At 35.4% G+C, this 23,860-nt stretch overlaps 1 protein-coding gene across 1 annotated transcript in view; it reads right to left on the bottom strand.

Moving 5' to 3' along the window:
• The window catches only part of DOK6 (docking protein 6), a 157,624-nt gene that overhangs the window by 26,179 nt on the left and 107,585 nt on the right, over window positions 1–23,860 (bottom strand). The window lies entirely within an intron of this gene.

The following is a 23,860-nucleotide window of genomic DNA, read 5'->3' on the forward strand; positions in this document are numbered from 1 at the left end:
ACATTTAATTTTATTTAATAAATTAGGAAGTCTTTTATTTCTCAAACACAATTTCCAGATGCTAGATTTTTTACATATTGTTTGAATTTGTATTGCTACTCATTATAGATGGCAAAGTATTTAAATATTCAATAGCTTCATGAAATGGAATAACTTAACCTCCTTTGGTAAACACATTTATTTCTTTGCTTATCTTTGATAAAACTCTAAAATTCTTAGACTTCAATGAGATCCAGACATATACTTTTGCTTTGATAAATAAGAGGAAATTGGCCTTATGCCACTTGTTTTTTGTCCATCTTTTCTTTTTCTTCATTGAATAAGAATTGAAAAATTGATAAATGACAAGCAAGAGATATACTGGAATTTTTTAACATTTGGAGAAATAATTTCACTGCATTTTWAAAAAAATTCTAAGTTGGCTTTATTTCATCTATCCAGATCATTTCTCAAGTAAAAACTCTCTTTCAGTATTACGTATTCCTCAAATGCCTATACATTTAAAGGAGACTCAATAAAAAAGGATGCTTTATAGAGCATATACAAAATATTATTGAGGGAAATGAAGAGAAATATATGGAAATATAGTAAACTGCAACACTCTGTTAACCATTTTATTACCTATAATATATCTTGCTGGACCTTTTTGGCTGTTTACCTGTCTTAGAAACTCCAAATGAAACCATTTTTTTTAACTGGTGCTTTATTTCACCTGGAATACTCTTGCTGCTTAAAAGATTTTATAATCTTGGCTCCATTCATCACAGCTGCTGTAGTGTCACAGCACTTAGCAGAATGTCCCAGTGTCATACGAGAAGTTAGCACACCTGCTGAAAACTGTGAATATTAATTAACTGTATTATAACGCAATTTTGTTTCACACACCAGGAAAGTGTATCATTTGGAAATAAAGCATTGGGATGAGATTATTCTAGTCACACCTGAAAAATGTGAAGTTTTTTTTCCAAAGGTTTCATTTCCTGATAAAGCAATGGCCTATTATATTTCACATTCTGTTACGCTTTTTGATCGAGTTTTCCTGCGAAATAACTAGCTAAAATCTCTGTTCTCATTCGGACAGCCTGGAYGAGATGGATTACTTTCTTCATCGACCAAAGTGCACTCTGAAGTGGGACACAGCTTTTTACATCACCCCAACCTCYATCACTGTTCCAGATACCAGGGCTACTTTTCCTTTTTCATGTCTCCTGCTTAACCAGGAGCTCTTAACAATTTCTTGCATAGTTTAAAACTAAGAATAACTAAATCAGCAGCACCAACCTGCGCGCTCGCGTGAGGTATCCCTTGCCCTTGCGTCTCCCACAGGGGTGTCTACTCTGAAGGCCAGCGTTGGCGYACACCAGCTTCTCAGCAGTGCAATTCCACTGCTTTTAGGGGGTTTATGCCCAAACTCCATGAGGATGAACTCTGGGGTTTGAAAGCAAAGACCTAAATTCAACCCAGGCACCTCCCTCCGTTGTGAAGGCTCACGACTTCATTTTCCACAGCTCCTTGCTGAAGTCGTACCCGGTTGCCCGCGYAATCCCAGTATGCGGCAGCAGGACAGTAGGCTGCAGGGGCAACGGTAGGAAAAAAACCTCTGCCTAACCCAGTATTTGGGACTCTGGCTTTGGCTTCGCAGAGCAGCCAGTCTGTGCCGTTTCACCCCTTGCAAAGGCTGATGCCTGAGAAGTATTGCTTGCCAGATACGTGGCACATCATAGACTTAATTATTTTGGATAAACTACATGTGTCCATGGATTAACACAGGCCCTGTAACACAGCCGGGAAATTGTTCACATGATAGGGACTATGTTGACTGAGGAAGTACAATCTAATTATGCAAGTTCAGTAATATTTTTCCATCTGAGTATTTTTACAGTCAAAAAATCATGATAGCAATGTGACTCGATATCATAAATGAACAACAGGTAGAGATTATTAGCTTTGTGGCAGAGCCATTGCAGTATTTGTTATGGACAAATCACGTGCATCCCCTGTACTCCCTCCCACAGAAACACAACAGCAAAAAAACTCCCCCAAACCCTACTAAGAGAACGGTTTCACCCTGTAAGGTATCATGAAATGTACAGCCAAAGAGAAGTTACATTCACCAGAGGGCAACCCAGCACTTTCCAGCATGAAAAAATTCTGTTTTATAAATATTTATATATAGGTATGTCAGCTGTAGTCAGATTTTCCAAAGCTCATAAACAAAATAGCAACAAACATGGCAGCTAAGTTATTTTTAAGCAAAACAAACTGAGCTTCTCAGAATAAAATGAGGGACCAATAGGAAATGCTTTTATGGTTTAAAACAGCACAGCAGCATTTAAAGCCTTTATTTTCCTTATTGTTGCAGATATCTGTAAGAACAGATGGTTGCAAAAAAGATGCGGTTCAATTTAGGCTTCTGCCGAAGTGTATTTATGTGAGGGTACAGTCACAAGGCATATGCCACCTGGCTTGGAGCTGTGATTCATCCAGCTGCAGAACTGCATTAGGTGAAAATCTTTTGCAACATTGAAGAAGTTGCTGGAACCTTGTAGGAATAAAACTCCTGCAGTTTGAAGCTTTCTCTCCATGCTTCAGTAAGAATAACTCTATCTGATATCCCGGCAAGGAGAAAGAGTAAGGAAAAGACTGCTCCCAAACACTGTGGTCCTTCTAGATACAGGAGGTAGCCAGCTAGTTCAGGATTATTTGGTAGTAGCTGACAAAARCTAAGAAACAAATCTCACAATCCACATGGGTAAATACAATGAAATGAGTTCTCAAAATCTAGTCCTAAAGGCTAATTTCCACGTGCAGATCTAATGAATGATTCCAAAAGGCTACCTCTTCCTTTTGCAAAGATATATGTGGCTGGGGACATGCACAGCTGTGTATCTTTATGTATGCAGCAGGGCTGTAAGTATGTTTCAAAGACGTGCTGCGTTTTCTCCCTTTCAGCTGCAGGTTTTTGAATRATACTTTCACAGGCTGTCACAGCCCCTTTTTGGTTAGACTCGTTCTGGAAAAGGAGCAGAAGGTGACAGAGGACTAATCAAAGACTCCTCCAGGCTGAACAGACATTTTTCTAAGTCCTGAAGCACAGACAGCCATGTGGGGTAGCTGCAAGATTTCTTCTGTATGGATGTAACCCAGACTAGTCACCACAGACAGAAAGAAGCAAGTAGACATGGGTGCGACCTGTTATTTGAGTCTCAACAGGAACCGCCAATATGGCTACGCTCTCTTCTGACCCATGTTTCTGGCACATTCACAGCCAAACTATAGGTTTGGCAATGTATAGTGCTGGAAAGAACAAATTTTAATTTTCCCCACATAAGTGTATGCAAATTAGAACAGTTTAAATTTGGTGATGCATTTAGACTAACAAGGGAGTTTATCTCTGACCCACTCACTTTGTGCCATGCGATGCAGAGCCCAAGAAAGCAAACTATTGAGAAAAAAAGCCACAAAACCTATGTGAAATAAAAAGTATCCCTTATTTATCAAAGCACAGAGACACATGGTCATCCTTCTATGTGAAAGAGGTAGAAAGTTTAAGAACTTTTTCTAACTCACACCCTTCTGGTTGATTTCCTCAGTCTTGCAAAAGATTTCCACCTAATTTGACTCTGAAGTTTGATGAATCACAGCTGTAAAAGGAGATGATGTACATATACCTTTCTGATCRTTGTCTGACAAATGCACTTGAATAGCTCCTAAAGTGGAAATATTTTCACCTTGGAGTTAGGTGAAAGAATAGCTGTTCAAAAGACTAATTTGTATGGAAAGTGTTAACCTGCTTTTCAAACTCAGCAAAAATATTTATGGCAATAGTTTAGAAAAAAAGAAAAGGTTGTTTCTATTTTAACACCATACAAGTGCACAGACAAGCCTGGAGAGGTTGCCAGACCTATGTATGAAGTTTCCTAGATAAGCTATTGACAAGGTGATCTGCTCCGACTGCTATAATTCTGGGCTGATTTTGTATACAAAGTAGGTCAGACTCTGAACTCACGCAACTCATACACAGTAACCAAGAAAACACTTAGAGTTATCATACATATGCTATGGTATATGTAATATTCTAGTGCAATACACTGCTTCTATTGTAGTTGGAGTATAGGAGTTAAAGACAACTTTCCCCACCATTTTGGAGATATCATAGAAACTATAAGGAATTAAATAATACATCCCGAAGAGAAGTATAGATACTATTTGACAGCTGTTTGAACATATAGGAATTCTTTATTTTTTCCCACTTCTCTCTCAAGTGAATTTTAATAAAGAATACAAAATAAAAGTACTTTGAAGCACTACTCTTGAAATATTGGAAGGCTTTTTAAAATAAACTTCCAGCTCCTGAACTGCAGTTTTGAGAATATAGCACCACTTTTTAATTCTTTGCTCAGACTTACAACATTTACAACTATTGCAGATGATATGTCAGACTGATGTCTTGTGGGGATCTTTTCCTTAGAAATTGAAGGAAAAACTATTTCTATTTCACACAGTCTGCAGAATGGAAGGGAGCACCTTTTATCCATTCAGAAGTTGCATGTTCAGATTACTAATGTAGCTGCAGAAGCTTGCTTTTGTAACAACAGTGTTGACCAGGTTCATCACTATCTTCTCATGAAGAATGAAGTAAGGAGGATGACAAATCTGGGATGACTCTGGGAATTCAGTAAAAGATCGCGGCTGTCTGAGAAAAATTGTACCTAGCTGGTCTAAATCTATGCTGCTGCCACACATTGTCACTGATGGTGGCTACACAGGGACACAGTTTAAAGGAGAATCCCATGATAAAGAAATGTAACACAATGGGGAATCTATTCTTCTTCCACTGGGATCTCCGTTGGTTCAGTGAAGAGACAGTGCACTGTTTCCATGTCTACAGTCCAAGTTGACATTTTCCTAATCACATAACCAGTCAAGACACTCAAAGGTTTGTGACCATGCAAGAATGTTACTTGACATTCCTCACTTAGCAGTTTCCATGATGCCAGTCCCTGCCTCATATTTCACTACAAAAGTCAGAGAGCTTGTGTGTCCTCTAGTTCAGCATTTCCCTCACCCACAAATCACCTCTTCTGGCAGCATTAAATGCACAAATGAAATGCACAAACCAAACTTATAAGAATCAAATTTGAGAATGAGAATGTCTCCCTGAGTTAACCAGAGTCACTGTGGGAGAGTGTATATGTGGCTTAGCCCAACACAGAATGTAAAAACTGAGCAACTAATAAAAGAATTTTGAAGAGAGAAGTGGGCATGAGCTGGTTTCAACCCACATATTCCTTCCTGGCAATTGTGTGTGTGGGGGGGAGGCAGCATCATGATGGCAAGCATATTATAGAGACCAGTAATGGGAATCATGTTTGCTGCCTCAGCTGTACATTGCAATTGTTATATTAAAAAGTGTAAGTATATTGTGATTGCAGTATATTGCTGCATCACTCTGCTAAATCAAAATCCTGTGTCAAGTATCTTCTTCAAATAAGAAAATTTGATATTTACTGCTGCATCCTCCATGTGTGGAGCATTTAAAGAACCTAGTCATAGGGTACTGGACTCTGAAAGATGCCAGTCAGGTTTACCCATATGTATATTTTCAGAAAGGAGCTGAAAAGTCTGAGGATATGTTTAATAAGGAGAAGATTTATAATCAACACGTTCTAATATTAAAAATGATGATGATGATTGTATTTTGGTTATCTGATATCTGGCACTGTATGAGAGTACAGACTGAATTACAAACCAAAATATGCACTGTTTTTTGGATTTGGATGCACCACCTGTAGAATAAGGAATACTATAAACTTTTTAAAATTTCACTAGAAAATAAATGTATCCATCCTGCTGTTACGCTAAAATTATGGAAAAGGAATCCCACACTATAGGTTTAATACTGCTAAGCAAATAGCAGTTCTGCCACACATAGTACATGCTGAACTATGACAAGACTGCTCTAAGATTTGCCTACTTTCCTGTAAAAATGCATAGAAAATCATTTCTCCAGGAAAAAGGAATTTGTACTGCACTTGAGATCATCATAGTGTCAGACAAAAAAGGAAAAGTATAAAAGACACACTTTGGAAGGTTCTTCCAAATAGCAAGAATATATATAAACATGAAATATAGGCGATCTCAATAGATATTCTGCTTCAGTGAGATGAATAGTCTGCCTGGAATTCTGTTAGCACAGTATAACTAACAATGCTGTTCTCCTGTCGTAATACTGCAGTGAGTACAACTTAACCTTTCTTATCAAATATGTTTCCCTTGTACTAAAGCATTCCTTTGAAGTTGTCACTTTTGACTGGGAAGACGTTCAGTACTTAGCCAGACAGAAGAACGATTTACAGGCAATCAGCTCAATTTTTGCAGCACTCTAAGCAGAACAATCCAATCCTGAGCAGGAATGAGTCTGATTAAACTAATAACGATTAATAGTGGATGAAAGTAGAAGCTGAAGAGGCTTCTGTACTATAGTATTTCTACTGCTTTACAACATGCTTCATTCCGGGTTTGTAAACATTTCCTATTTCTGCACAGTAACACACACACACACACACACTACTGGTTTACCCCATTGCATTTTCCTTTTAAAGATCTAATGTCTAGTGATGTGAAGTTCTGTCTAGAGGAGTATTTATAAAACTCACCTTTTTCTCTAATAGTGATATGGAGCAGTCTTGTAACTGCAATCCCTTCTGATGACAAAATGGCATTTTGTCTACGAACCTGCTAGGTTTGCCAAGTTTGAGAATGACCAGAGGGACCACATTTGTAGTCATTACAAATTGACTGTTTGTACATTGGTTTGATGGCTTAGACATTATTTAGACATTAGAGATGTTGCTTACTTATTAGCAGTTTATGGCCTGGGTAAAGGAAAGACCTAACATTTATATGATGAAGTAATCTTTAATGAGAAGTTTTAGCAGTGGACTGAGATTGATTGAGTAAGTGATAAGGAAATATAGAGAAATATAGAAAAATAGAGAAAAATAGAACTCTTTTAAATATGAGAATGAATAATCTACCACATAACTAAAAAAAAAAAAAAGGTAATGTGATAAATTACAGACTAAGTTTGATCATCATAGTGTCAGACAAAAAAGGGAAAGTATAAAAGATATACTTTGAAAGGTTCAAATACATCACTCTTTCCATTTCTGTCCTCCCCTGATATATTCCAACATTTGAGATTAGTAGAAATATCCAATTTTATAAAACAGCCTCTGTTGGAGTTCATTTCTTATCTTCGCTAAAAACTACGGAATTCCCACCCAAAGTAAGCATACCTCCATCTGAGCTAATACTGGCTCTTTTTCCATTTACAGACAGACTGTAGTCTCCTTAGGGCAGGAAATAATTTTTCTACAGTGAAATGTACTTTTTGGCATGCAGTGACAATAATAACAATAAATATAGCTCCTGGAGCCCTCTAATTGTAGTCCATGGCTACATACTGTGCATGTGACAGAGGAGCCTGGCACGCATCTTGGCCTGTGGGAAGTAGTCAGCTAACTTGCTCTTTTCACGACTCTCGGTCTCATTGTGAGTTGAAAAAGCTTCTCCTTTGGGTAAAATCTAGGTGCCTCTCTTCCAAAAAGTTATTTCAGCCATTTGAGAACTATAATAAGACTGTGCATAGAGCCAACTGTTACCATCGCATTTACTGTATACTGTTGACTAGAACCACATAGGTCTTGATGATGGGTTATGATTTGGTGACACTTACGGGTATATCATATCATCTCATTCTAAGATTATTATTTTTAGAATGATAGAAATGCCAATGAAGTAAATTAACATATATTTTCTTATATTGATGTTCAACGTAAACATCAACAAAATAGACTTCATATGAAAAGAACACTTAGACTTACTAAGCATTAAAATAAAACTTGCCCACAAATGAAACTTAGTATGACTGTATTTTCATTTACCTTTTCATCTGGGTCTTCTATGCTTGCATTTCATATTTCTCTTACAAATAGCATAATGTGGTACAAAAGGTTTTTTTCAACTGCCCTATATCTGAATTTTATTGCACATTGCAATGAGATTTGGTGATACACTGAAAGGAATTACAATTTTATCTATTATATTTATGCTGCTAGGAAAAATCAAAACAGATCAGTGGATCACGTTTCTAATGCTAGTGAGGAAGTATACTAGAATTCAGTATGACTTTTTCTTCTTTTTGCTAGGAAATTTCAATTGTAAATAAATAAAAAATCAACAAAATAAATAAATAAAATAAATATTTCTGATAAAACAGATTAGTAATCCCAACGTTCACTAAAATCTATGAGCGTAAACTAATCCTTTAAAAATTATTACTGATAGATAATTTGCTTGGACACAATCTTCGTTTCCCTTGTTTGATGGCAGTGCTTAATCTCCTTATCATGTTAAATGCAGTCTTGAAAATAAGTTGTTTTGTTGTCACCAACAAAAATGTATTAATAGAAGATTGTATAAGTCCATCAAAATACTGGTCCAAAATTGGTTTTGATTGCTGTCGCTAAAAGAAGTGCAAGCTAAATAATGTGAATGCAATCACAGACTGAAAATATAAGTTAAAGCCACTCCTAAAAATTATCTGCCTTGTTTWAACAAATAGGAAAATCAAGTGATGTAAATAGAGGTCTAGCCAAATGCAGATGCAGAAGTTAGCTACTTTATGTATATACGCTGAAAAAATAAAATCATGAGCACTTTCATATTACACAAGAGACAACCAGTTTTCAAAGTTAAAAAGTAGCTTTGAGTAAACTTTCTTATCATTTATAGAATTAATTTTATTCATAAAATAAGTGTAAACTTGAGTCAGTCAATTGACTGTTTTTTAAAAAAGCTTTAGAAGGCAATTTTAATTCCTAACTTCACCAGATACATTGTTGACATTTTGTATAATATACTGGATTCTATGTCATATTGTATTTCTCAAAATATCTGAAGATGTGCTATTATTTGTGACCACTATCATATAACATAAAGCCCTCAAAATAATATCCCCCAAACAGTTTGGATGATTCATATTTAAACTTTTAAATTACTGGAAGAAATTCACATAGTTTTTAATATGCAAAACCTTCTGTCACAATGGAGGTATTTGAGAGTCTCTTTAAAAAGCCCATTTCTATTTTGGTCAACCATCTACATCATAGAGACACACATAAAAACTACTTAATATTTAGGTAGCGGAGGTAAAATTAACATCTCCGGTAGTCTTCCTCTTCCTAAAAGCAACATACATAATTCAGAACACGTTTTCTCTTTTTATCATGACTTTGTTTTGTAGAACTGTTAATTCAGATTTCACATATTTCAGCACAAAGATACTACGTTTCTAGAAGCATTATATATACAGATAGATTTGACAGATAAAATGCATAATCATTGTTCTTGCCAGAAGGCAGAACATACGTTTCTGTTTCTTCCACCCTGAAAAAAGCTACATATTATTGTCACTACAGTGCTTTTATTAACATTGTAGGGCAGAGAACAAAATGTTTCATTTTTCTGAGTCACTGCAAAATATAGTCTYACCTTCCTCCTCTTCCCTCTCTATTTGCAATAGGATTACAGAAGTCTGCAGTATTAAACATTACCTTTCCTCTAGGTCAAATAAGTGATAAACCATATAGCCCCGCTGCAGTTAGATCAAACATGAAGGTTCTCATTGTTAGTAACTATAAAATAAACCTGAGAGATGAAACGAGATTTTCATGTTAGCAGTAAAAACGTAAACAATAAGTAAAAATGTAACAATAAAACAATTTAAATATTTTTGAGGAATTATGATAAGAAATTAAGGCATGATCATTTATTTAATTTCAGGATCAGACATTAGTGATGTTTAACGGCTAACATCCCTTATTCCATCATGTACATAAAACAAAGACAGTGATGATTTACAACATTTCTCCAAGTCAGACTGTTTCTCAGTGGGAAAAATAATTTGGTTTCAGAGATGAACACGCTATTTCCAATCATTTCCATGGGAATTGTCTACCACTCTCTTCCAAGTGGAAGAGACTGTTGTATTATCTGTGCAGTTCAATGGACCCACTTCACAGTATAAGCTAGGAGATCTGAGAAAATGATTTATTAAGTGAGGAAAAGAAAAACGTTATCAGAGAAATACTTCTTTTTTTTAATTTGTCAAAATGCTCAGATTTTCATGGATACAGTCTATATAGAAAACACTTAAAAGAAACAGATAATCTGGATTTATTCACCTTGTTTTACAACGCCTTTGCCCTGACAGTCTGGTCTTGACAAGGACTGAAAGCTTTTTCAAGATTTTAAGCACTTTCACTGCCAAGGCCATGCTCATAGTTGGTGGCAAATAAAGACATTGATCTGCCTTCCCAAGATTCAGAGTTATAATGAATAYTGAGAGTCGCACCTTCAACTTGCATGGACAGTTAAATGGTATCAGTATCAGTGCTGACTTCTGTTCACRGACTTCCAGGGCCCTAAGGAAACTTATACCTGCTGTGATATTCAGAAAGTAATCATCCGCATTTGAATGGTGGGCTGACTAATTTAGGACAACTTAAATGATGCACGGATTCAGAGCTGGAACCCAATTACATTTTGCTCCAAAATGCTCAAAAGTTGCATTTTTGCTCCAAAATGAAGATTTGGCCATGGCTTCACAATTATTACAGCCARTGAAGCACCAATGCATCATTTGATCACACAGACTGAATCAGTTATCAGAACATGAATGTACTTACGTTGAATAAGCAAGAACATGCAGCAGAGTGTTTATGCTAGCTTTATGCCCTTAAACTGGCATTATACCAGCAACAGAAAAAGAGGCAATGCCTGACTTGGTATAAAGATAAAGTGATATCTAGTTTGGCATAAAGTCTGCCTGCACCAAGTTACTCATCAAAATATTTTGAACAAATTTAAACTGTTTTAAGGAGTTTGTGTCAGTTCAGCATTCTGAATCACACAGCCATGGCATTTCTTATCAAGCAGTAGGCATTTTAAAACTGGATTTATTGTCTTGTCAAACTACTGTCCTATTCCATGCATCAATGGGAACACAAGCAAACAAGGCAACATTTTAATCAAGGCAATGCTAACACTTTTAATAATTTATATCTCTAAGTTATGCATCAATATCCATGCATGAATTCCTCTCCTATTAAAAATGAACAAGCAAACAAACCAACCGCAAACATCTTTCATTAAATTAGCACTTGAAGATACAAAGTCTTTCAGCTTAAGAATACTCATTAATATTATTCAACATGGGCTGGGTAGACTTCCTTTTTGCCCCTTCACTTTATTTTTCAGTCTACTGATGGTCATGGTGAATATGAAAGACCTGAATTGCTTATTACCTTGCCCCCAGCTACCACGTGGCAGTAAATGTAAGAAAAGAAAGATTTTTTTTTTTAAGTATATAAACATGCAACGAGCAACACAAAAAAGACAGGTAGGGTATAATACCTACAATACACTGTACATGGCCACATATTTTCCATACGTGAAATCTGATAAACATATTTGAAAAATATGGTAGATAGCAATTTGCATTATATGAGACTTTTGATCTAACAAACACTTCTACGAGAAAAAAATCTGGATGTGAGTTGGATTCATGTTTGCAGCTCTTAAGGTCTGATTATATAATAGACAAGATTCATGTATATATTTAGAGTGTGGCCCTTCTTGATATACTTCAGCTACACAATCTAGATTTCATATTGAAAGAAAGTCTGAGTTATAACAATGCATTCAAAACTAATGTGTATAAAATTCATTATGCTGAAATGATAATTATATAAACAAGGTTTGTCCTAACATGTGTTTCTTACCTACAGTTATATACTTCATTTTGATCTCCATAATACTTTTTGTTTGCTTGTTCATTGTGTAGGTTTAAAAATCCTGCTAATACTTTTCAATGAGATACTGGAAAATGATGGATATATTCATACTGATGAGTTCTGTGTTCAGTTTCTGTTAGCAAAACTCAGTACAAAAAAGAACTAAAACTACCTTGAAAATTTTCATTCTCATAAATACATTAGTGTAAAGGAAATACATATGAATATTTACATTTCAAATAAAATGCTATGAACTAGTTTTGGATAATTTTCTCCAAGGACCAACTCTCTTGCAATTTTAATGCTTTCAGTGGCCACAAGAAATAGTCAATCTACTAAAACCACATGTACCCTCGCACTGTGGTCTAAGAACAGTACTTGGCTGCCTGACGAGAGATGCCATAATAATTGCTAGATTTGACTGATTCCTCCCCAGGCTGGTGAAAACTGAGAGTGCTGTGTAAATAGTGAAACAGTGAGTCATATTATCTTTATGAGTAAGGCAGCTTACTTCTCCGGGGTCAGCAAAGACAGGATTCAAAGCTAATTCTGTCTATTGCTTCTGGATAAAAAATATTTGCAAGCAGTAGGTCAGTATTCACAGAGTTTGGCTTTAGAGCTCCCACTCACCAAGGGCTGTTCTCAGGGAGATAAGGGGATCATCAGTCCCTCACTGTTAAGGCTGTATATTGAAGCTTAGTGTAATGGTATGGACCCATTCTCTAGGTATTAAGCCACACTGCAACAATATCTGTGCTGGGACAATTTCAAGCTACGTGATAGCACTAAGAGGGCTTTATTAAACACTTTCAACAGTTGTGGTGATGTTCTCAGTTTACTTTTTGTATGATCACCTCTGTGATGTAATAAAATAAAATAAATCTCTTTCACATAGTTGTTTTTTAAATCCGAAGCAGTCAAGCATGTAGAAGTTTTATCATAAAAATGCATCTACATCTCCATGTAAAAATCCTGCTAAGGATCCATGACTACCAGAATAAAGATTGACTTCAGCCAAAAAGGCTGTACATAATCACACAGGTCACTGCAGAAATGCTCAAAAGTAGCAGTATTGCTGCAGTGATTGGGTGACATGAGTTATAGGGAAAGGTTCTCATAGATGTAGGTCAGCAGAGTTTTTTATTATTATTATTATTATTATTATTATTATTATTATTATTATTATTATTTTTCCATGAGTGATGATGAATTGCAACAGCTGAGGCCCAATGCCTTAACAACAAAGAATCTTCTCTTTCTTGCCTAGTTATGAGTATTTTCTCCTGCATGGTTGTAATTATTTAAATAAGCAAAATGAGTAAGCATCTTATATTCCTAGCAATGATACCATTAAAATTTTCTGAACATTTTTCCTTTCCATAATAGCTACGCATCAGCATAGTTTCATTCCTGTCCCTGGTGAAGTCCTTGATTTACAGCAGCATAAGCAGAAAAACAGTCACACCTTGAAGATAACAGCTTAAATCGTCTCCCTGTTTGGTATTTTATTACATAGTAAACACCACTGCAAAATTTATGGCTCATTCCCATAGTTCTATATAAGGTTTGATGCACAATTAAGGTAATAAGAGTGAGTGAAGAGGTATCTTGAGCTTTTCTATGTATTTCTTCAGTCCTGAAACACCTTGGTGCTGGTCCAACCCGCAAGCATAATAATGTGGGGCAGTTCTCTATTTTAAAACGCTGGTAAACAAATCAGAAAATCATATAAAGTGATAACGAAGCTCCTGAAAAAATCTCTTTTCCTCGTGGCCTTATACCAGATGAATAGAAGATAATGGTCCTTTAAGAGTTACAAGAAATTCAGAGTCAGCAACACTGGGAAGAGACCTTCTTATAGCTCTATTACTGAGTCAAAAGGCAATGCTGGTGCATGCAAACAGTGGAAGTTATGAATGAAAAAACACACACAGGTACAGATGATGCTCAGTATTCATCACTACCAGAGGTCATTTGTTAAAGGCTGTCTTAATTAATACAGGGTGACGATCAAAGAGGAAAACAAGACTCTTCAGGAACAGATTCCTGGAGAAGCACTACAACAGATTGACACTTAAACCAAAATGCACCTACTTGATCAGAGGAAAGTGTTTCTATAAGAGGCATGAAAGGGATGAAAAACTGCTGAACTATTTCTCAGAATTAAATACCTGCTCTGATGAATGGAGAATAATGAGACAGTTGACAAAACCGAATGAAACACATTTCCATTTCCTAATCCAGAACAGATTATCTTTTCCATCATAAAATGCTTGTGACATCAAATGTTTTGTTATGATAGGACTGTCATCTCACAAATAGAAGCCCTGCAAAACTGCTGAGATGCCCAGGACAATATAATAGTAATAATGGAGAAAACAAGTGGCCAAAGTGTCATCAATCATTCAATCAAATTGATGCTGCATTTATAATAATTACAACAAGAACAGACTTTTTCAAATTGAAGTTTAAGCTTCATCATTTATGTAAACAGGCTCTGAGCTGCACTTTCAGCAACAATGTCATTTGTGAATATTCCCAYAGACTGGGACCTAGGTAGATGAAGAGTGGACATAGAAAGCATATTTATGTACCTGCATCCCTGGTTTGATGTCATCAGTCCATTAGCAAGAAAGYAGGAAATGTGATGCCTGATGCAGGCAAGTATATGGACAAAGAGGTGCTACTCTTGCATGTTTGTGTGGGTATTTAGGGAGAAAATGTTGTATTACTGTTATATATTCATACTCATGTTTGGAAAAGTAGAAAAATGAGGTATAAAATACAAATACAAATCTGCTTGATGCAGTTTTCACTAACTTTGATGAAAGAACACCATACCCAGTAATGGGTATCAGAACTTTTACAGGWGTATTGAAGAGAATAAAACTGATAGCTTTAATAATAGCAAATTAATAAACTGCAAGAGCAATGAGCAATGTTGTAAGCAGGAGAACATTATTTTTCTTGGAAACCAAAACCAAACAACAGATCAAGATCTTCYGTTAACTCATATTTATTTCAGAAAAGATAAAAATACATTGAACTGGTGGTAGTGGTATAGATAGAAAGAACTAGCGACGAATCTTGTTTACGTAGAAGACATYCAGAAAGGGCCATTCTATCTTATACATCTGTGCACAGTTAGCTTATTTTCAACTAACAGTCTTTTAATTCAGCAGCTATTTTATTACGCATGCCTGAAAATACCAAATATGATTAACTTCCACTTCTTTATTTAGTTCCGCTCGTGTCAAACAGTTTTGGGAACTGCCCAAGGTGGCCACGTAGGGCTCCCTAGAGTTTGTGGAGGAAGAAGGACGCCCACCACTGGCAGTGGCAGCCCCCACAAAGCTCAGCCCTTGAGGGAGGAGGTGGGTAGGACGAAGGCCAACTTTCCCCCCCGAATGGCAATGAAAGCCAAAGGTGGAGGGAAGCTGGAGCCTTCGTTTTGGTCTATACAGCAGCAGCCAGGGCACCCACCTCCCCAGGGGCTGCCGTACTGGGGAGGAGTGGACAAGCAGCTGCAGCACTGAGCCGTCCTCGGGCTAGACTGAGCACTGGCATTGCCGTACACGACAAATGAYGGGACTACCACATATAGTCATTAAAGACAGTAGTAAAGATCATTTCATTTCAATCTCTCTCTCCATGTAAGGCTCTTGCTGAACAAAAATTTTTGTTTTCAACAATTTTGGTTGAATTTTTTTCAACATSTTGACTAAAAGCTCATACCACTGAYGCCCTCACCTGYAGTTAGAGCTAGCATGCCTTCACAGGACGCTGCTCTGCTTCTAWGTGCTAAGCCCTTCATGTGGACATTATTAGTAAGATCACAGGGAAGCAGAGAACTCGATTTTTATTAGTATAAATCCACATATCCAACTATATGCCCCTGAACAGCTAACTCMACTCTTCCTATGATTTCCACAAAGTCCCATCTCTCTTATCTCTCTTCCAGTACAGTACTATATTTTCCTTTCTTCAGTACAGCTTTAAAACTCAGAATATTTTATTTGTTTTTGAACTCAAAGCAACAAATCCTTTATTAAAATCCTTTCYCAATAGGTATCTTCACAGAGTTTCAAAGGACAAAGTTAAAGAAATATCCAGTAGCTAAACAGCAAACTTCAAGTGTACAAGCATGGAGCTGGAAGGAGCCTGCAGACTCCAGCTATGTCTCACTTCCAGTTTGGGAAAAGTTTAAGAACTCTGAATTGCGATGAAATTCCTATTATTATTCACAGTTCCTTCTTCTGTGAAATTTATCCTAGTGTCTTACAATATATCATTCTGATCAGATAAAAAGTTGGCAGGATRTAAGCATTCACCAAGATGAAGAAAGATGAAAAGACTTCTTTTTGAATAAATGGAGAATGAAAGAATTTCTAAGAGATTTTTTCTGAACATTTCTTCTTTTTTCTCTACTGAACAATACTATGATTTTTTAATCAGTTTTSCACAGCTGAAAGTCAATATGCAGTTGTAAAGAATATATTCTTTTGGCTCAGTTGACTTGAACATAGTGAGTATGTTGTCCATTCTGCTTCAGTTGTCATTACYATGAAAACAAATAGGTTTGTACTAACATCCGGCTATATATTATGTGCTGTAAATATTGCCACCTTAATATTGTTGAAGATTAGTAAAGTGGAATATGCACAATGGACAATCTTATAGAAGCTTAAGATTATATTTGAGATCTTACAATACTTTTTTTTATAATAAATATTTTCCAAATTTTACAATAAGCGATTAGTTAAGGTCAATGCTATCTCACTTTGGACAAGGAGTAAAATAGATGATACATGATGCCATTTTATCTTATAGACATTAGAACACTGAGGGGGGTGGAGGAGCTGTATCTTTTTTTCCTTCTCAGAGGAGCATAAATACAATTAATCGTACTTAAAATCTTTGGGCCTGGGTTCTACTCTCCTTATCATAGGAAAAGTTAATATTAGTAATATTCTACCACTCTGCCCACATTAAAGCCTATTTTCAAAAATTACAACTTTTCTAGATTCTAATGATTCTTGAGAACATTTTTAATAGTCTTTCAAACATTCTTTTAGAATTAATTATTAATAAAACAAGATTATGTTTTTATAGTATCATGCAAATGGATATTAAAGGAAAATCTGTTGTTTTGCCTTGGTAGTTTTTGCCCAAATTATACAGGCTTTTTTGTTCATTTGTTTTTAAGGGGTTTTAATGAGTCCCTGATTTTGAGTAATAGTATGAGTAGAAAATATATTTTGTCAGCATATTTCAATTCATTTGAGAATACAAAAATGAAACAGCACCTTGATGCTAACTTTAAAAACATACTTAACATAAAATAAGATAGSAGCCGCTAGAGCAAGCGGGACTTATTGGTGAAAAGATTTGATAGAAAAACAGTTTGCACAAAAATGAACTTTGTCAAATATTTCAATTTTCTCCTAGAATAAACGTAGCAAAAYCTTTTTTGTTCCGATGATCCAGTACTGACCTGACAATTAGCAGCTGTGGAGCTGGTGGTGCCCACTCCCCCGCAGCACGTTCTCTGCCTGACCTACATCTCTCCCAGCACAACGAAGGTCCTTCTTACACTTTATGATATAGCGCAGCGATCAGATGACTGTAGCAATCCAACTTCAAGCAGTAGCATGCACACTACCTCAAGCTAACTCAGGCTAAAGACTATGGGTTTAGTTAAGTGGTAGGTCACGGGCAAAACTTAAATTGCTTCCCATACCAACACCAAGTGGAAAGCTAGAGCCACCACATATTCATAAAATCATTAACCAAAGACAAAAAAAAGAGACTTACACCTAAAAATTTGTGTAATTTGCATTGAAAACTTATGTTTGTTGCTTTTTAGAAGAGAGAGGAACAATCATCCAGGATTTAATTGCTCTTCTTAAACTGTTTGGACTTTCAAAAACAACTTCAGATTCTAGTGATTTCTATGCTTTCTGATCTAGCAGGGAATAACCTTAATGAAATCAGAACTTTTGAATTTGACAACAGAGTATGCTTTATTAATCTTTTTTTTTTTACTYCCCCTCCTCATTTTACGGTTCATAATTGTAAAGAACCTCTTACTYCAGCAACCATGTATCAGAACAAAAAGGAATTTTCCAAGATAATTATAGAGCTTGTCAGTAATGCTCTTAATTAGCTATAGCAAACACTGTTGAACAAAATGAAGTTCTTTACTTTTACTAGTTTCTGAATAAGACTCTTCACATTTCTAATATGTCATTTTAAAATCAGTCTAGTCTTTATTAGGGTAAGTATCATAGTAAGACTTCACAGCAAATATTTTTGGAGAGGATGTTAATATGAAGAACTGCAGTCCTTTAATTGTAATCTAAATTTCTCGAATTATTGCAGTAAATTTTACCTCAAACCTATTCTAAATTCTAAAACCACTTGAGATATTCTGATTTCACAGGAGTTTCTGGGGGTATATACTAACAGAACATAAACTAACTTGATGAAAATATAATGGTTTCTTCCTTTCCATCCCGATGTGTTTTTAGGGGAAAGCATCTAAAAATATTACTCTTCCACAATGAGTGAAAAAGACAGACAGGAAATAATACTAAGCAGGCACACATTTTCTCTCCTATTCTCACATGTGCTCTTGAACTTCAAAATGAAGCTTCTTGCTGTATTAATGCTACAGAATATCTTTTGTTTTACATTAGTGTTTTACAAACACATTTTTGGGGAAATATTACAAATGAATTTGATGATAGCAGACATAATAAAGACCACCAGCTAATGCTATCATGGACCTATTATATAGTCTGGTAGTTTGTTACTTTCCTCCACTTTATACGTCTTCCCCATGAAGAGGGRGAGTATAATTATCCAAATCAATGAGGTTTTTTGGTTTGATTTTAACACTTGGAAACATTTAAGCTGCAGTGTATTTCCAGCAGAAATATAGACTGCTGTGTAGCATGTATGAATATGATTTTTTGTGGGGACTTTCTAAATGACATGTTAGAAGAAATATTTCCCCTCTTCCCCTATGGAGCGAAGGATCACAGGTTGAAAACTGTTCTCTTTCAAGAGAAAGAAAAGTATCACAATCTCTGCCTTATAGTCAGACTAGATGAAAACATTAAGGGTTGTCTGTGTGTCTCAAGCGAGTGGAGAAAAAGAATATTTTAAAATAATAAAGAGGTAAGAATGAGGTTAGATTATCTTGGGATATACAGAAAAGACTTCATTACTGTGTTATCAATATCTGAACGCAAAACACTGGAGAACTGTCTAACAATGCAATCTTGCATACAATGATTTCACAAAAGTATGCACAGGAGATGGACAATACACCTTGGCTGGTGCAGATAATTGCAAAATCACAGCCCAAATACTTTTACATAGCTCTTGGCAAAAGCAGAAAGGCCAAAAAAAAATCAGATTGCTATTAAATAGACTGCGGTAAACTCATGAAATTAGAGGTCTCCAGAAAGTGCAAACTAGATTTTCTTCTGAAAGAAGAAAAAAAAAATCATTAAATGGTCTATATATAATACAGAGTCCATATACAATAGATAAGAAAAGCTCAGCATTTTTTTTCTTAGGTTTTGATTTTTACACATGAAGGAAAAGAAAAAATCAACAAAATCAACAACATCATTACAGTAACTCCTGAGTGCAGCTATTGAATGAAGAAACATAAATGGTCAAGAACATATTTTAATGATTCTTTTATATAAAACCTTAACGAAATTGCTTTAGAAAAAATAAAATGTTTAAAAAGTATCTCTTTAGTATTTAATATCTAATTTTAAATTCTATTTTTATTCTGAATATAGAATTTACTTTTTACTTAATACTTATTGTAAGAAAATTAACAAGTCATGAAGTGATGCACACAGAACTTCAAAGCTCAAAAGGGCCAAATCTGCTGCACAAGATTAAATAAGCTACAGAATTTTAAATAATGTAGATATTCTATAGTCCGTACTCAGTAAGTATCCTGTTTCAGATATCCTTTATTCATACTTCAAATTTTAGGCTTCATTTTCCTAATGTGAACGTCCTGATGAAAGATTCAGCAAAGGAAATGGCAAGATGACAGGCTATGAACCATTTCTGCCTTAGCTGCAGCTAGACACTTATTGAAACCTAACTTATTTAACAGATATAGTCTAAAATTTTGTATCATTTACACCATTCTGGCACCAGCATTAGATGGGGAAATGTGTTCTGTCCTCCGTTGTTGGGCATATGAACAAACAATGGAAATGCCAAAATGATGAATGTCCTCCAATTCATTTTACACACTTTAATTTGCAGAAAACTGCAGAAACACATAGGAAATTCCTGAAGGATTAGCCTAAGGAGGATTGAACAGAATGATTCAAACCCTTCTAAATATTTAGGAACTTGGATATTCAGATATTCTCTGATTATTTTTAATGACATATCATCCCTGCTACTTTGTAAGGGCTGGAAACTTATGCTATTCTGGTTTAAATACATTGGGGGGGGGGAAGAAAGAAAAAAAGATGGGCCTTCACCTAATAAGGCCAAAATAAAAAGAGCAATGCAAGCTGGCTTACTAAGACCAAAGAAGGGCCAGAGATTCCCCCTATTTTGATGAGCAAAAGTGGATTTATGTTTCTTATATCTTTAATGCTAAATACAAAAGGCAATTATCTTAAAGACAAAATTGCTACTGACTTCATAGAGGTCAGCTTTCATTTCTGGGTCTTTTTCCTTTTGACATGTACTTATGAGTTCTAGTGCTGTTTTTGGCTTAAATCCTGTCCCACTGAAGACTACAGAAGTTTTGAGATTTTCTGAGATTCTTCCATAACTTCAAAAATTGCAGAATCTAACTCTTAGTAGGCACCTTTAAAGTATTTTTTCAGTTTTATTTAATGACTCTGTCATGAATTTACAATAAAATGTGATAAGTAATTTCTTTGGTTCTAAGTTTACTGTGGAAAAAAGCATTACTGTTTTCTTTAAGGGGAAAATAGGTAAGGTGTTACTGGTGTAATCCTTACACAAATACACACTTCTTTATGTGCGTACTCTCACAGAAGTGAAGGATTACTTCTGTGGGTAGCTGTTCATCACTTTGAGTATGGATAGCAAAAGCAAAGACTAAACAGAACACAAACCAGATATAACAAAACAAGGTGACTGAAAGCATGTCCTAATTTTGAATTTCTTGGAGAAGGGCCAAACTGTAATTAGATTTTCTGAACATAATTTCCTCAGTGATTTCAATAAATGCAAATAAAAAGCTAATGCGAGTTTTTATGTCAAAATTGTATTTGGCCTTATTTGTTTCAAACTATCCAAACTGTTTAAAATTTGTAGTATCTATATTTTCTAGAGCAGTATAAGTTTCAGTCATCTGAAAATCCATTCTCAATCCTTTTTCATTCTAAGCAAACTTAAACTCCAAAATGCAAAATTTTAAATTATAGCTTGCCTTAATTTATCCATTTTTTGTTGTACAAGATGACATTCACTTTGTTTCTCAATTTTTAATATCATGACCTTGTGAAACAGTGCTAAACCACATGCCAAAGACTAGTARTAATAAATGATGAGGTAGATCCATTATGAAGGTAGACAGATTTTTTCTTCATGCTTATATACGTGCTTTTGTGCTTATATTTTTCTGCTTCTTATCCATGATTTTATTTGACAAAGTTGCTCTTGGCTTTTGATGTCTGTATTCTTGCAAGTATAAGAGAGCATAATATATTAATGTATTATCTTATGTTGGGCTCTAATTCTTTATATTGTAATTTATTATTCATAAAAATATACAATACATTGTGCATACACAAGTGAGGCTTAAAAGATCAGTGTATGATAAGAAAGAGTAAAACATTTTTCTTTTTTTTTCCCCTGTATTACTCAATCTATTTTATGTTAAAAGTTTGTAAGGACTGAAAAGCACAATCTGGATTATATATAAACTTTAGAAACAGGTATTGCAATTTGTAAAGGCATGAGCATCAGCTGTTTTTTAAGTGAAATCAGTCTACTACAAAAGCTTAGACTGGTATTCAACCTGATGGTGGTATAAACTTTGTGTTATTTTTCCATGTGGCACTGATTCTCATTTTCTTTTTACTGTATGACAGTGAGCCTTGCACCATGGTGATGGGCTACCCCTGGTAAAAGTCAACCACCAAGTTGTTCCTACTGACAAGATGAATTAGACATCTAAAATACTACTTTTATCTTAGCAGTGTGATCAAAGACTAAAAAAGTGCAAGGAAGACACAAATGAGAAGAAAAAATCTATAAAGAGTCCAGCTCACCTAATTTTAAGATATTTTGTGAAATATATGATCTTTGAGCAGTGTACTCATTTTTTTAATCTTTTCAGGTCTTTATGTGTAAGTGTTTTCATGGGCAGATGGAGAATGATAAACCCAATATATATTTATTGAATTGCTTTTTCTCCTCTGAAATATAGTTTTGTGTTTTTTTAAACCCACCCTCTTACTCTACAACATATTCACTATCAGATCAACTCATACTACTAATTAAGTTAAATTCTACTGCTAAATAACTCCCAGAGAACCAACTTATCTAAGGTAGTATGAGCACATACTCTTTTCTTCTTATACMTCACCAGCTGTTATTAATTAAATTCCAGTCACTTCAGATTGCAAGTTTGAAATAATTGGAACTACAGAAACATTTTTATACTGTATTTAACAGTGAGTTTGGATATTGTTTTTCTGATATTGACAGTAATTCGGATATGGGCAGGCACCACCCAAACAATTTCATTTTAGAGTTTATGAGACATTCAGAGGAAAATGTGGAATTTTCATGTTCATTTCTTGAATGTAAAAAGCTTTGTCATAAATACATACGAAGTGCAGAACTGAGTTTGATGGATTATTCTCCAGAGAAACGAGTCCTTTCTGAAAGTGTAGCTTACCTCTTCAAACTCACAGGAGAACAGAGCAGCAGCAAGTGATTTTTCCCGCGGCAACAACCCATCTCGGCTTGCTGCYGTACTAAGAGAGGGTGGAAGCGATGCTCACACTCTGCTCCCTCTCTACCCACTTTCCACCCACGTCTGCGGGCTGATGCTCTGGCAATTGGTGTCTCTCTGCTGTGCAAAGACTACCAGTATGAACAGGAATTGTGTGGTAAAGGCATACTTTGTGCTCCCTTAGGCTTTTGTACAAACACCTTGCCTTTAATTAGTTGCAAGCATGGCTGCTGACAGTTCAATGAGATCTTCACTACTGATAATGAATAATATTACTGCATATTAAACTTGTGCAATCAGAGGGAGAGAAAATTGGCCTTGGATGCATTTCTTAGCTCACTGGTAAAACTGAACTACTCTCTCCAGAAATCTACTAYGCTTTCTCAAGTTTCAGTCACCACAGTACATGTAAGAGAAGTGAAAATCAAGTTCTGAAGTATTTATTAATCCCACGCTTCAGTGGAAGTGTGAGTAAAATCTGTATACTTCTGAAAAGCAGAATTCTAGTGATTCTAATAATCCACTTCCAACATGTTGCCTCCTGCAAAGCCAGTTGATACACATGTTAAGATATTATTTCATATACAAAGTTCTGCTTTCCTTAAATTCTATTGAAATACAATGGCCACTTATGAGACACCAAAGATATGGCAAAGAATGAACAACGTTCCAGACATTTCTCTCACTTCATAAACATTATAATGCACGTTTACTATCCTCTGGCAAAGGAAAAGCCTAACAAGAACATACCAAAAGGAACGGTAACAGCTCTACAACTAAACTTTTTTCCTGAATTCTACTGTGTCCATACAAAAATATCAGTGATACGAGGAATATTATTTAAGGTGATCTACAAGTACAATATTTTTCACAGACAACTTCTGGAAGTTATTTTCTTTTTTTCCATTAGTGTTATTTGACTGTAAGTCTATRACTTTGTTTAGAAATTCACTTTGTGCCTTAGTTGTACAAGGATTAGGAGAAACAAATGCTTTCCCCTTAATGAATCATC

This window comes from Rhea americana, unplaced genomic scaffold, assembly GCF_003343005.1.
Source record: "Rhea americana isolate MKP2758 unplaced genomic scaffold, rheAme1 scaffold_263, whole genome shotgun sequence".
Classification (NCBI taxonomy): domain Eukaryota; kingdom Metazoa; phylum Chordata; class Aves; order Rheiformes; family Rheidae; genus Rhea; species Rhea americana.